General features: G+C 46.1%; 1 protein-coding gene across 5 annotated transcripts in view; it reads right to left on the minus strand.

Moving 5' to 3' along the window:
* CFAP97 (cilia and flagella associated protein 97) overlaps positions 1–9,055 on the minus strand; it is a 56,147-nt gene extending 47,092 nt beyond the window's left edge. For 2 of the 5 annotated variants that reach the window (XM_033215836.1, XM_033215840.1), the window contains exon 1: positions 8,769–9,055. The gene's annotated coding sequence lies outside the window, so the exon portion shown is untranslated. Of the gene's footprint in view, positions 1–8,545 lie in introns of all 5 variants that reach the window. The other 3 variants (XM_033215838.1, XM_033215839.1, XM_033215837.1) reach the window with 3 other exon arrangements.
* Positions 9,056–9,970: the final 915 nt, after the last annotated feature.

Here is a 9,970-nt window from a genome sequence, read left to right on the forward strand (position 1 = left end):
AATGAGTCATGATTAACCACTGCACTCCAGTCTGGGCTACAGGGCAAGACCCTGTCTCAAAATAAATAAATAAGCAAGCAAGCAATGATACAATTACATAAAACTTAAAACATACAAAACAATGCTATATTCTTCATGAGCAGAAACATACAAGCCAAGTTATAGAACACGGATTCGAAAGACATACATTAAACATGAGTATAACCCATGAGGGGAGGGGAGAGGAGTAGTGTGGTCAGGGGAAGGAGAAATATAAAAACTTGGATAGAGGCCTGCGATCATGGGTCATCACAAACATAAAGACTGAGGCTAATCATAATCTAATTTTGCCCACTTGAATGTAAAAAAAAAAAAGTAAAATAGCCACTGAATGGTGAATTGGTCTTACAACACTGTCATTAAACTCCCAAAAATGTCACCTTTTTTTGTAAGATAATTCACCTTTGAAAACAAAAAGTCAAGGAGTGGAATAAAAAGAATTGTGGATACCCCACAGTGTAATGGTGAGCATTCTGGACTCTAAAAAGAACTGAGGTTTTATTGTTTTTTCCTTTCTTACTTTGTTGTGTGGTTAAGAATATCTTTGCAATTAAAATTTTTAAATTAAGTTTCTTCAAATTTCTTTTCTTTTTTTTTTTTTTTTTGAGGCAGAGTCTCGCTCTGTCACCCGGACTGGAGTGCAGTGGCCGGATCTCAGCTCACTGCAAGCTCTGCCTCCCGGGTTTACGCCATTCTCCTGCCTCAGCCTCCCGAGTAGCTGGGACTACAGGCGCCCGCCACCTCACCCGGCTAGTTTTTGTATTTTTAGTAGAGATGGAGTTTCACCGTGTTAGCCAGGATGGTCTCGATCTCCTGACCTTGTGATCCGCCCGTCTCGGCCTCCCAAAGTGCTGGGATTACAGGCTTGAGCCACCACGCCCGGCCGTTTCTTCAAATTTCAAAAGTAAATGGTTTAACGGCATAGCCTAGAGTAATATCTTATAAACATGGGTCACAATCCAGTGTAAAATCAATTCAGTAGCTCATGTCAATCATTAAACTGACAAAGAAGTAGAACAGAGTGTAATAATCAAGAGTGCATTACAGGCCGGGCACAGTGGCTCATGCCTGCAATCCCAGCACTTTGGGAGGCCGAGGCGGGCAGATCATTTGAGGTAGGAGTTCAAGATCAGCCTGGCCAACAGGATGAAACCCTGTCTCTACTAAAAATATAAAAAATTAGCTGGGTGTGGTCGCACATGCCTATAATCCCAGCTACTCGGGAGGCTAAGGCAGGAGAATCACTTGAAATCACTAGGCAGGCGGAGGTTGCAGTGAGCTGAGATTGTGCTTCCAGCCTGGGGGACAGAGGGAGAGTCCATCTCAAAAGAAAAAAAAAAAAAAAGAGTGCATTATATATTATAAGAGTAAGTTTCATGAAACTGTTGTTTCTATTACTTAAATGCATGGTGTGCACTAGGCCTTGATGTAAAACCAGCTTCACATTCCCGAGAGTCACAGGCAAGGGTTTGAAATGCCACTGATCTATGGAGATAAAAAGCTTTCATCAAAAGGTAATGTACTACGATACACATAAGATGGAATCAAAGTTTAAACTTTGGGTGGTACTAGACAGTGTCAAGTGGCATAGGTAATATGACAGTGTCTAGGGAAACTCTGCTAATAGATTAAGGCCTCACTAGAATAAATCAGGAGCCAGAGTTGAAGAAATGCAGTTTAAGGCCAAGAACAGTGGGTCGTGCCTGTAATCCCAGCATTTTGGGAAGTTGAGGGGAGTGGATAACTTGAGGTCAGGAGTTCAAAACTAGCCTGGCCAACGTGGTGAAACCCCATCTCTACAAAAATACAAAGATTAGCCGGGTGTGGTGGCAGGTGCCTGTAATCCCAGCTACTCAGGAAGCTGAGGCAGGAGAATCGCTTGATTCCGGGAGGCAGAGGTTGCAGTGAGCTGCTATTTTGCCACTGCACTCCAGCCTGGGCAATTGAGTGAGACTCCCTCTTAATTGAAAAAAAAAAAAAAAAAAAAAAAGACATGTAGTTTAAATTACAAATATAAAAAATAAACATTTTCTTGAAATTCGAAGAAACTGAAATCAGAAAATTATTTAGCTATAAGAGATAAATACACTGTCTGAAGAAATGAAGAGATCTTAAACATAACAAAAGAGCACTTTTACTAACTCACAAGTAATAAGTTTCTATTAATTCTTGGCCCAGAATTAATATTACACATATTTATATAAACTTATTAACAGCCACGTGACTATTACACTGAATGGCTCTGCTGGATTTTACTGGCAAATATATTAATAGGAAAGTTGTTTTTTAATTTTTTTTTTTTTTTTTTTTTGAGACAGAGTCTTGCTCTGTTGCCCAGGCTGGAGCGCAGTGGTGCACAATCTCGGCTTACTGCAACCTCTGACTCCCTGGTTCAAGTGATTCTCCTGCCTCAGCCTCCCGAGTAGCTGGGATTACAGGCACGTGCCACCACACCCAGCTAATTTTTGTATTTTTAGTAGATATGGGGTTTCACCGTGTTAGCCAGGATGGTCTTGATCTTGATCTCCTGACCTCGGGATCCGCCCGCATGGCCTCCCAAAGGGCTGGGATTACGGGCGTGAGCCACGGCGAAAAGTTGAAATTTTCCTAAAAGTCCACTTAACATCCAAATTTTTCCAACTCCTATCCCTTAGAAAATTTTAAATCAAAAGCTAGAAATGATTAAGCTTAGTGAGGAAGGTATGTTAAAAGTCCAGGAGATGGGTCAAAAGCTAGGCCTCTTGCACCAGTTAACCAAGTTGTGAAAGCAAAGAAAAAATTCTTGAAGGAAATATAAGACTGCTACTCCAGCAAACACAGGAGTAAGAAAGCGAAAGAGCCTTACTGCTGACATGGAGAAAGTCTGAATGGTCTGGACACACCAAGTCAGCCACCACGTTCCCCTAAGCCAAAGCCTAGTCCAAAGCAAGGCCCTCACTCGCTTAAGTCTATGAAGGCTGAGAGAGGTAAAGACGATGTAGAAATCTCAGGCTATCAGAGGCTGTCTCATGAGGTTTAAGAAAAGAAGGCTGCTCAGCCGGATGCAGTGGCTCATGCCCATAAACCCAACATTTTGGGAGGCTGAAGTGGGCAGATCACTTGAGGTCAGGATTTCAAGACCAGCCTGGCCAACATGGTGAAACCCCATCTCTACTAAAAATACAAAAACTAGCCAGGCGTGGTGGCGGGAGCCTGAAGTCCCAGCTACTTGGGAGACTGAGGCATGAGAATCCTTTGATCTGGGAAGGCAGAAGCTGCAGTGAGCCAAGACTGCATCACTGCACTCCAGCCTGGGTGACACATACTCTGCCTTAAAAAAAAAAAAAAAAAAAAAAGGAAGGAAGGAAGGAAGGAAAAGAAGCCTTCTCTATAACATAAAAGTACAAGGTAAGCTAGGCATGGTGGCTCACGCTTGTAATCCCAGCATTTTGGGAGGCCGAGACGGTGATCTCACCTGAGGTCAGGAGTTCAAGACCAGCCTGACCAAAATGGTGAAACCCTATCTCTACTAAAAATACAAAATGAGCCAGGTGTGGTGGCACATGCCTGTAATCCCAGCTACTCGGGAGGCTGAGGCAGGAGAATCGCTTGAAGGCAGGAGGCGAAGGTTGCAGTGAGCCGAGATCGCATCATTGCACTCTAGCCTGGGCAACGAGAGCAAAATTCCGTCTCAAAACAGTACAAGGTAAAACAGCAAGTTCTGATGGAGAAGCTGCAGAAGATCTAGCTAAGGGAATTGCTGAATGTGGCTACAATAAACATCAGATTTCCACTGTAGATGAAACAGTCTTCTATTGGAAAAGGATGCTAACCATCTAGGATTTTCATAGCTAGAGGAAGAAGTCAATGCCTGGTCTCAACACTTCAAAGAACAGGCTGACTCTTGTTAAGGGCTAACGGAGCTGGTGACTTTAAAATGAAGCCCGTGCTCATTTACCATTTCATAAATATTAGGGCCCTTAGGGTGGGTACAGTGGCTCCCACTTGTCATTCCAGCACTTTGGGAAGCTGAGATGGGTGGATCACTTGAGGCCAGGAGATGGAGACCAGCCTGAGCAACATGGCGAAACCCCGTCTCTACAAAAAATAGAAAAATTAGCCAGGTATAGTGGCATGTACCTGTAATCCCAGCTACTTGGGAAGCTGAGGCTGGAGAATAGGTTGAACCCAGGAGGCAGGTTGCAGTGAGCTGAGATCGGGCCACTGCACTACAGCCTGGGTGACAGAGCAAGATTCCATCTCAAAAAAAAAAAAAAAATCTGGGTACGGTGCCTCACACCTATAATCCAAGCACTTTCAGAGGCCAAGGCAGGCAGATCACCTGAGGTCAGGAGTTCGAGACCAGCCTGGCCAATATGGTGAAACCCCGTCTCTACTAAAAATAACAAAAATTAGCCGGGCTAATTTTTATATTAATAGTCTCAGCTACTTGAGAGGCTGAGGCACAAGAATCACTTGAAACAGGGCGGCAGAGGTTGCAGTGAGCCAAGATTGTGGCAGTACATTTTAGCCTGGGCAAGGCAGCAAGACTCTGTCAAAAAAAAAGGAAAAATCTTAAGGGTCCTAAGAATTATGCTAAATCTACTGTGCTTGTCGTCTATACATGAAACAAAAAGCCAAAAAGCCCAAATGACAGCACACCTATTTACAGCCATAATTCACTGAATGTTTTAAGCCCACTGTTGAGATCGACTGCTCAGACAAAAAAAATTCAAAATACTACTGCTCATTGACAATGTACCTGGTCACCCAAGAGCTCTCATGAAGATGTGCAAGATCAACGTTGTTTTCACGCCTGCTAACAACATCCATTCTGCAGCCCATGGATCAAGAAGTAAGTCAACTTTCAAGTCTTACTTTTCAAGAAATGTATTTTGTAAGGCTGTATTTGTTATAGGTAATAATTCCTCTGGTGGATCTGAGCAAAATAAATTGAAAACTTTCCCCATTAAGAACACTTATGATTCACAGGAGGTCAAAATATCAACATCAACGAGAGTTTGGAAGAAGCTGATTCTAACCCTTCTGGATAACTTTAAGGGATTCAAGACTTAAGTGGAAGAAGGAACTGCAGCTGTGGTAGAAATGGCACGGGAACTAGAATTAGAAGTGGAGCCTGGTATTTTGGAGGGCCAAGGCAGGAGGACCAGTTGAGCCCAGAAGTTTTATATCAGCCTGGACAACACAGTGAGATCCCGTTTCTTAAAAGAAAAAACTAAAATACAAAATTAGCTGGGCACGGTAGCTCACACCTATAACCTATAATCCCAGCACTTCGGGAAGCTGTGGCAGGCAAATGACTTGACGACAGTAGTTCGAGACCAGCCTGGTCAACACGGTGAAACTCCGTCTCTACTAAAAATTAGCTAGGTGTTGTGGCACATGCCTGTAATCCCAACTACTTTTGGGAGGCTGAGGCATGGGAATCACTTGAACCTGGGAGGTAGAGGTTGCAGCAGTGAACCGAGCTCGTGTCACTGCACTCCAGCCTGGGTGACAGAGTGACATTCTGTCTCAAAAAAAAAAAAAAAGCTGGATGTGGTGGCACGTGCCTGTAGAGGCTGAAGCAGGAGGATCACTTGGGCTGGGGAGGTTGAGGCTGTAATGACCTGTGATCATGCCAATGCACTGCAGCCTGGGTGACAGAACAAGACCCTGTCTCAAAAAAAGAAAAAATAAGCAGTGCCTCAAGATGTAACTGAATTGCTGCAATCTCATAATAAAACCTGAACAGATGAGGACTTGCTTCTTATGGATGAGCAAAGAAAGTTTCTTGAGATGGAATTTGCTCCTGGCGAAGAAGCTGTGAACATTGTTGAAATGACAACAAAGGATTTAGAATAGAATACTCTGTATACTTAGCTAATAAAGCAGCGGTAGGGTTTGAGAAGACTGACCTCGTTTTAAAGTTCTACTGTGAGGCTGGGTGCTGTGGCTCACGCCTGTAATCCCAACACTTTGGGAGGCCGAGGTGGGTGGATCACTTGAGGTCCAGAGTTCGAGACCAGTCTCACCAACATGGGGAAACTTCATCTCTACTACAAATACATAAAAATTAGCCAGGCGTGATGGTCCATGTCTGTAATTCCAGCTACTTGGGAGGCTGAGGCAGGAGGACTGCTTGAACCCGGGAAGCGGAGGTTGCAGTGAGCCCAGATCCCACCTCTGCACTCCAGGCCAGGTGACAGAGCAAGACTCCGTCTCAAAAAAAAAAAGAAAAGTTCTACTATGGATAAAATGCTGTCAAGCAGCATTACAAACTACAGACATCTTTTGTGAAAAGAAGTCAATGAAGCAAAGTTAATTATTGTCTTATTTTCAGAAATTGCTACAGCCATCCCAACCTTTAGCACTCAGCACCTTGGTCAGTCAGCCGCCATCAACAGTGAGGCAAGACCCCCCACCAGCAAAAAAAATTACAACTCCCTGAAGGCTCAGATGATTGACAGCATTTTTTAGCCATAAATTATTTTTTAGATAAGGTATGTACACTTCTTAAGCATAATACCATTATACCCTTAACAGACCACAGTATAGTGTAAACATAACTTTTATATGCACTGGGAAACCAAAAAATTCATGTGACTTGCTTTATTGCGAGATTTAATTTATTGTGGTGGTCTACAACCAACTAAAATATCTCCAAGGTATGCCTTTATTTATTCCCATGGTTTAAACCCCTAGAAATCTAACCCTCCACCCGGTTTTAAGATCTCTTCATGTCGTATCTCCACAGTTTATCATCTTTTAAACAGTGTATACAAACTTTCTGGCCTATCCACTTCTTTTGTAGGAAAGCCCTGTGTCATTGTAAAAATTAACATAAAATAAAATACGTACGCCTTTTCCCCTGTCTTGTAAGTTTAACTTCCGGAGCCCCAGCTGCAGGAAAAAGGTTTTTGTTTTTCCCTCCCTGTCCCCTACACTTGTCTCCTTGCCAGACTGGGGAGCTCCTCATCACTTCCTCATCTTTGTATCCCCAGTACCCAAAGGAGAACCTGACGGATTTAGTCATTCAAAGAATGTTTATCCTGCAAAGGAGTCTGGAGTTAGGAGATTTAAGATCGAACCGTGCTCTCTGCTACCCACAAGGGCAGAATAATCGCCTTGTATGTGTGTGGCTCGGCGTGGTGGCTTACGTTATAGGCTCATACCTGTAACTTTGGGAGGCCCAGGCAGGCAGACCACCTGAGCCCAGGAGTTTGAGACCAGCCTGGCCAACATGGCCAAACCCCACCTCTACAAAAAATACAAAAATTAGCCGGGCGTTACAGCTCTCGCCTGTTGTCCCAGCTACTCCAGAGGCTGAGGTGGAAGAATCGCTGGAACCTAGGAGCTGAGGCTGCAGTGAGCCGAGATCGGGCCACTGCACTCCAGCCCAGGCAACAGAGTGAGATCCTATCTCAAAAAAAAAAAAAAAAAAAAAAAAGAAATCACCGTGTTTCAGCCTAGTTTCCTGTCCTCTTTCCCCACCCCTCCAGATACACACACCAGAACTATGCCTTTATCTGCATTCATGGTAAGGTCATACAGTCCCCAAGAGCTGGAAGCCAGCTGCCTCCCTAAGCGGTCACAGTTCACGCGCAGTGGTGCGTAGTCCGCTGCCTGTGAGACTTTCCAGGTTTAAATTTCCGTTAATAATATCCAACAGAGTTATTGCAAAGATTTAAACACTCATGTGACTTAATTTACAGGAAAACTTACCCAACAATCCCATCCACTAAGCAATTCTTTGGATAACATTTACTACGAAGTGATTCAATTTACCACAGAGAATAAATAAGAAAAATGACTTAATAAAGTAGTTAAGATGGTCTTTACAACAGACTAGGAAAGGGTAAAATTAAAGGATCATCAGTCCATAACAACCCTCTGGTGCTCAATCAAGACAGAGTTTTGCCAGGAGGGGCGTGGCCCACGCCTGTAATCAGGGCACTCTGGGAGGCCGAAACAGGAGGATGGCTTGAGCCCAGGACTTGGGAGGCTGCAGTGAGACATGATGGTGCACTCCACCCTGGGCCATAGAGCGAGACCTTGTCTCAAAAAACAAAAATAGAGAGAGAGGTAAGTTTTCACCAAAGCTGCCTGAGAGTCACTGGACACGCCCCACTTGCCAGGTCCTACAGTCAGCAGTAACCCGACTAGTGCTTTCACCCAATATCAGGAAGATACACAGAAAAGCACCGGACACTTTTTAAACTGTCATCTTGTTACTGTGACATTTCCGTAGTTAAATAGTACAACAGGCCTCCAACAAGATACCCAATTGGGTACATGAAAGTCCCGGCCCAAATTAAACACCTGTTTCCAGGAACTCTAGGCTCTTGTCCACACCCCCTACCGTCCCCGGAAGGCAAATAGCCCTTCGGGCCTCGTGGGATAGGTTCGAGTCCCTAGAGGTAGGAGGCAGTCGTCAAGGCCCTGCATGTGGTCGCGGCCCAATCTCGATTTAGGGTTGATCCTGAGCCTCAACGCCCCCCGGAACGCGTGAGAGGGCGGGAACCACCGTTCTCACCGGGGAACGGGTGGGGCGGCGCCGGGACCCGCCGCCACGGGCGCCTCTGTCGTCGGGGCGCGGCCTCCCACCGCCCGCGCAGGCTTCGTTAAACCCACCCCGAGTACTCGCCACCGCCGCCTGGGCTCCGGAGCGGGGAAACGGATTCGAACGGAAAGCAGCGTGTCGGGCACCCCGCGAGCAGGGAGGCTGGAGCCGCTCGCGCGCCCCTCACCTGAGAGCCGCGGCCGCCACAGCCCCACACGCGGCGCTGGCGCACTCCCGCGACCCTGAACGGGCTCCCGGCGCCGCGCGCCCGCGCTTCCGGAGGCGGAGAGAGCGGAAAGGGAAAGGAGGGGCGGCGCGGGACCCGGCGCTTCGGGAGAGGCGGGGGCGCACGCCGGGCCTCGCGCGGCCCTCGCGGCGGGCGTCACAGAGCGCGGCGGGCAGGCGGCCAGGCCGGGGCTCCACGCGGGCGGAGCTGGAGGCCGGGCCAGGGACGCGCACACGAGAAGAGCCGCGGAAGAAGGCGGTCCAGCCCGCGTGGTTGCCAGGGCGCCCTAGAGGCGTTACTGCTGCTCCCGGCTGCCTAGGGCGACGCGGGTAGGCCCCGCTGTTATCGTGAGTTAATAGGGAAAGCTGCCTTGATTATCTTGTAATTCTCTACCAAAACAAGAATAAAAAAGGACGGCGGCTGTGTGTTTGTGATATTTTCTATCAGCAAAGTTCAGTTCATACCACTAGTTAGTTCTGTGGACCAGAGGCTGGTAGCAGAATGGAAAGACCTTTGCCGAGGGGTAAACGAGGTGGGTAGTTAAAACAATCTAAGGTAAAAATGATCTCTGCAGAATATATTGAATGCAATAACTTCTCGTTGAACTCTCAGGTATGGTGGGATGATGGCACCCCAAAAATGTGTACCTCCTAATCCCCACAACACGTGAATATGTCACCTTATGTAGCAGACAGGACTTAGCTGATGTGATTAAGGATCAAAATGGGAAGATTAACTTGGATTATCCAGTGGACCAATGGAATCACAAAGGTCCTTATAAGAGGGAGACAAGAAGTTCAAAGTCAGTAGTGGGAGCTGTGAGCACAGAAGCTAGAGGTTGGAGTGATGTCAGAAAGAGGTAATGAGCCAAGGAGTGCAGGTAGTAGCTGCAAAAGGAGGAAACGGATTCTCTCCTGAAACCTTCGGAAGCAACCCGAGCCCGCAAATTTTGATTTTAGACTTAAGACCTTCAGCACTGTAAGACGATAGACTTGTGTTGTTTTAACTACTAAATGTGTAGTAATTTGTTATAGCAGCAATGGTACCCAATCCAGTAGGTACTCAATAAATATTGCTCATACCTAAGCGCAAAGAAGGGTAGGAAATATGGGTCTTACCCTGTCCCCGGGAGTTCCAGTAAGGATTGTCTATTTTCGTCCTTC

This window comes from Trachypithecus francoisi, unplaced genomic scaffold (genome assembly GCF_009764315.1).
Source record: "Trachypithecus francoisi isolate TF-2019V2 unplaced genomic scaffold, Tfra_2.0 Lachesis_group1, whole genome shotgun sequence".
Lineage (NCBI taxonomy): Eukaryota > Metazoa > Chordata > Mammalia > Primates > Cercopithecidae > Trachypithecus > Trachypithecus francoisi.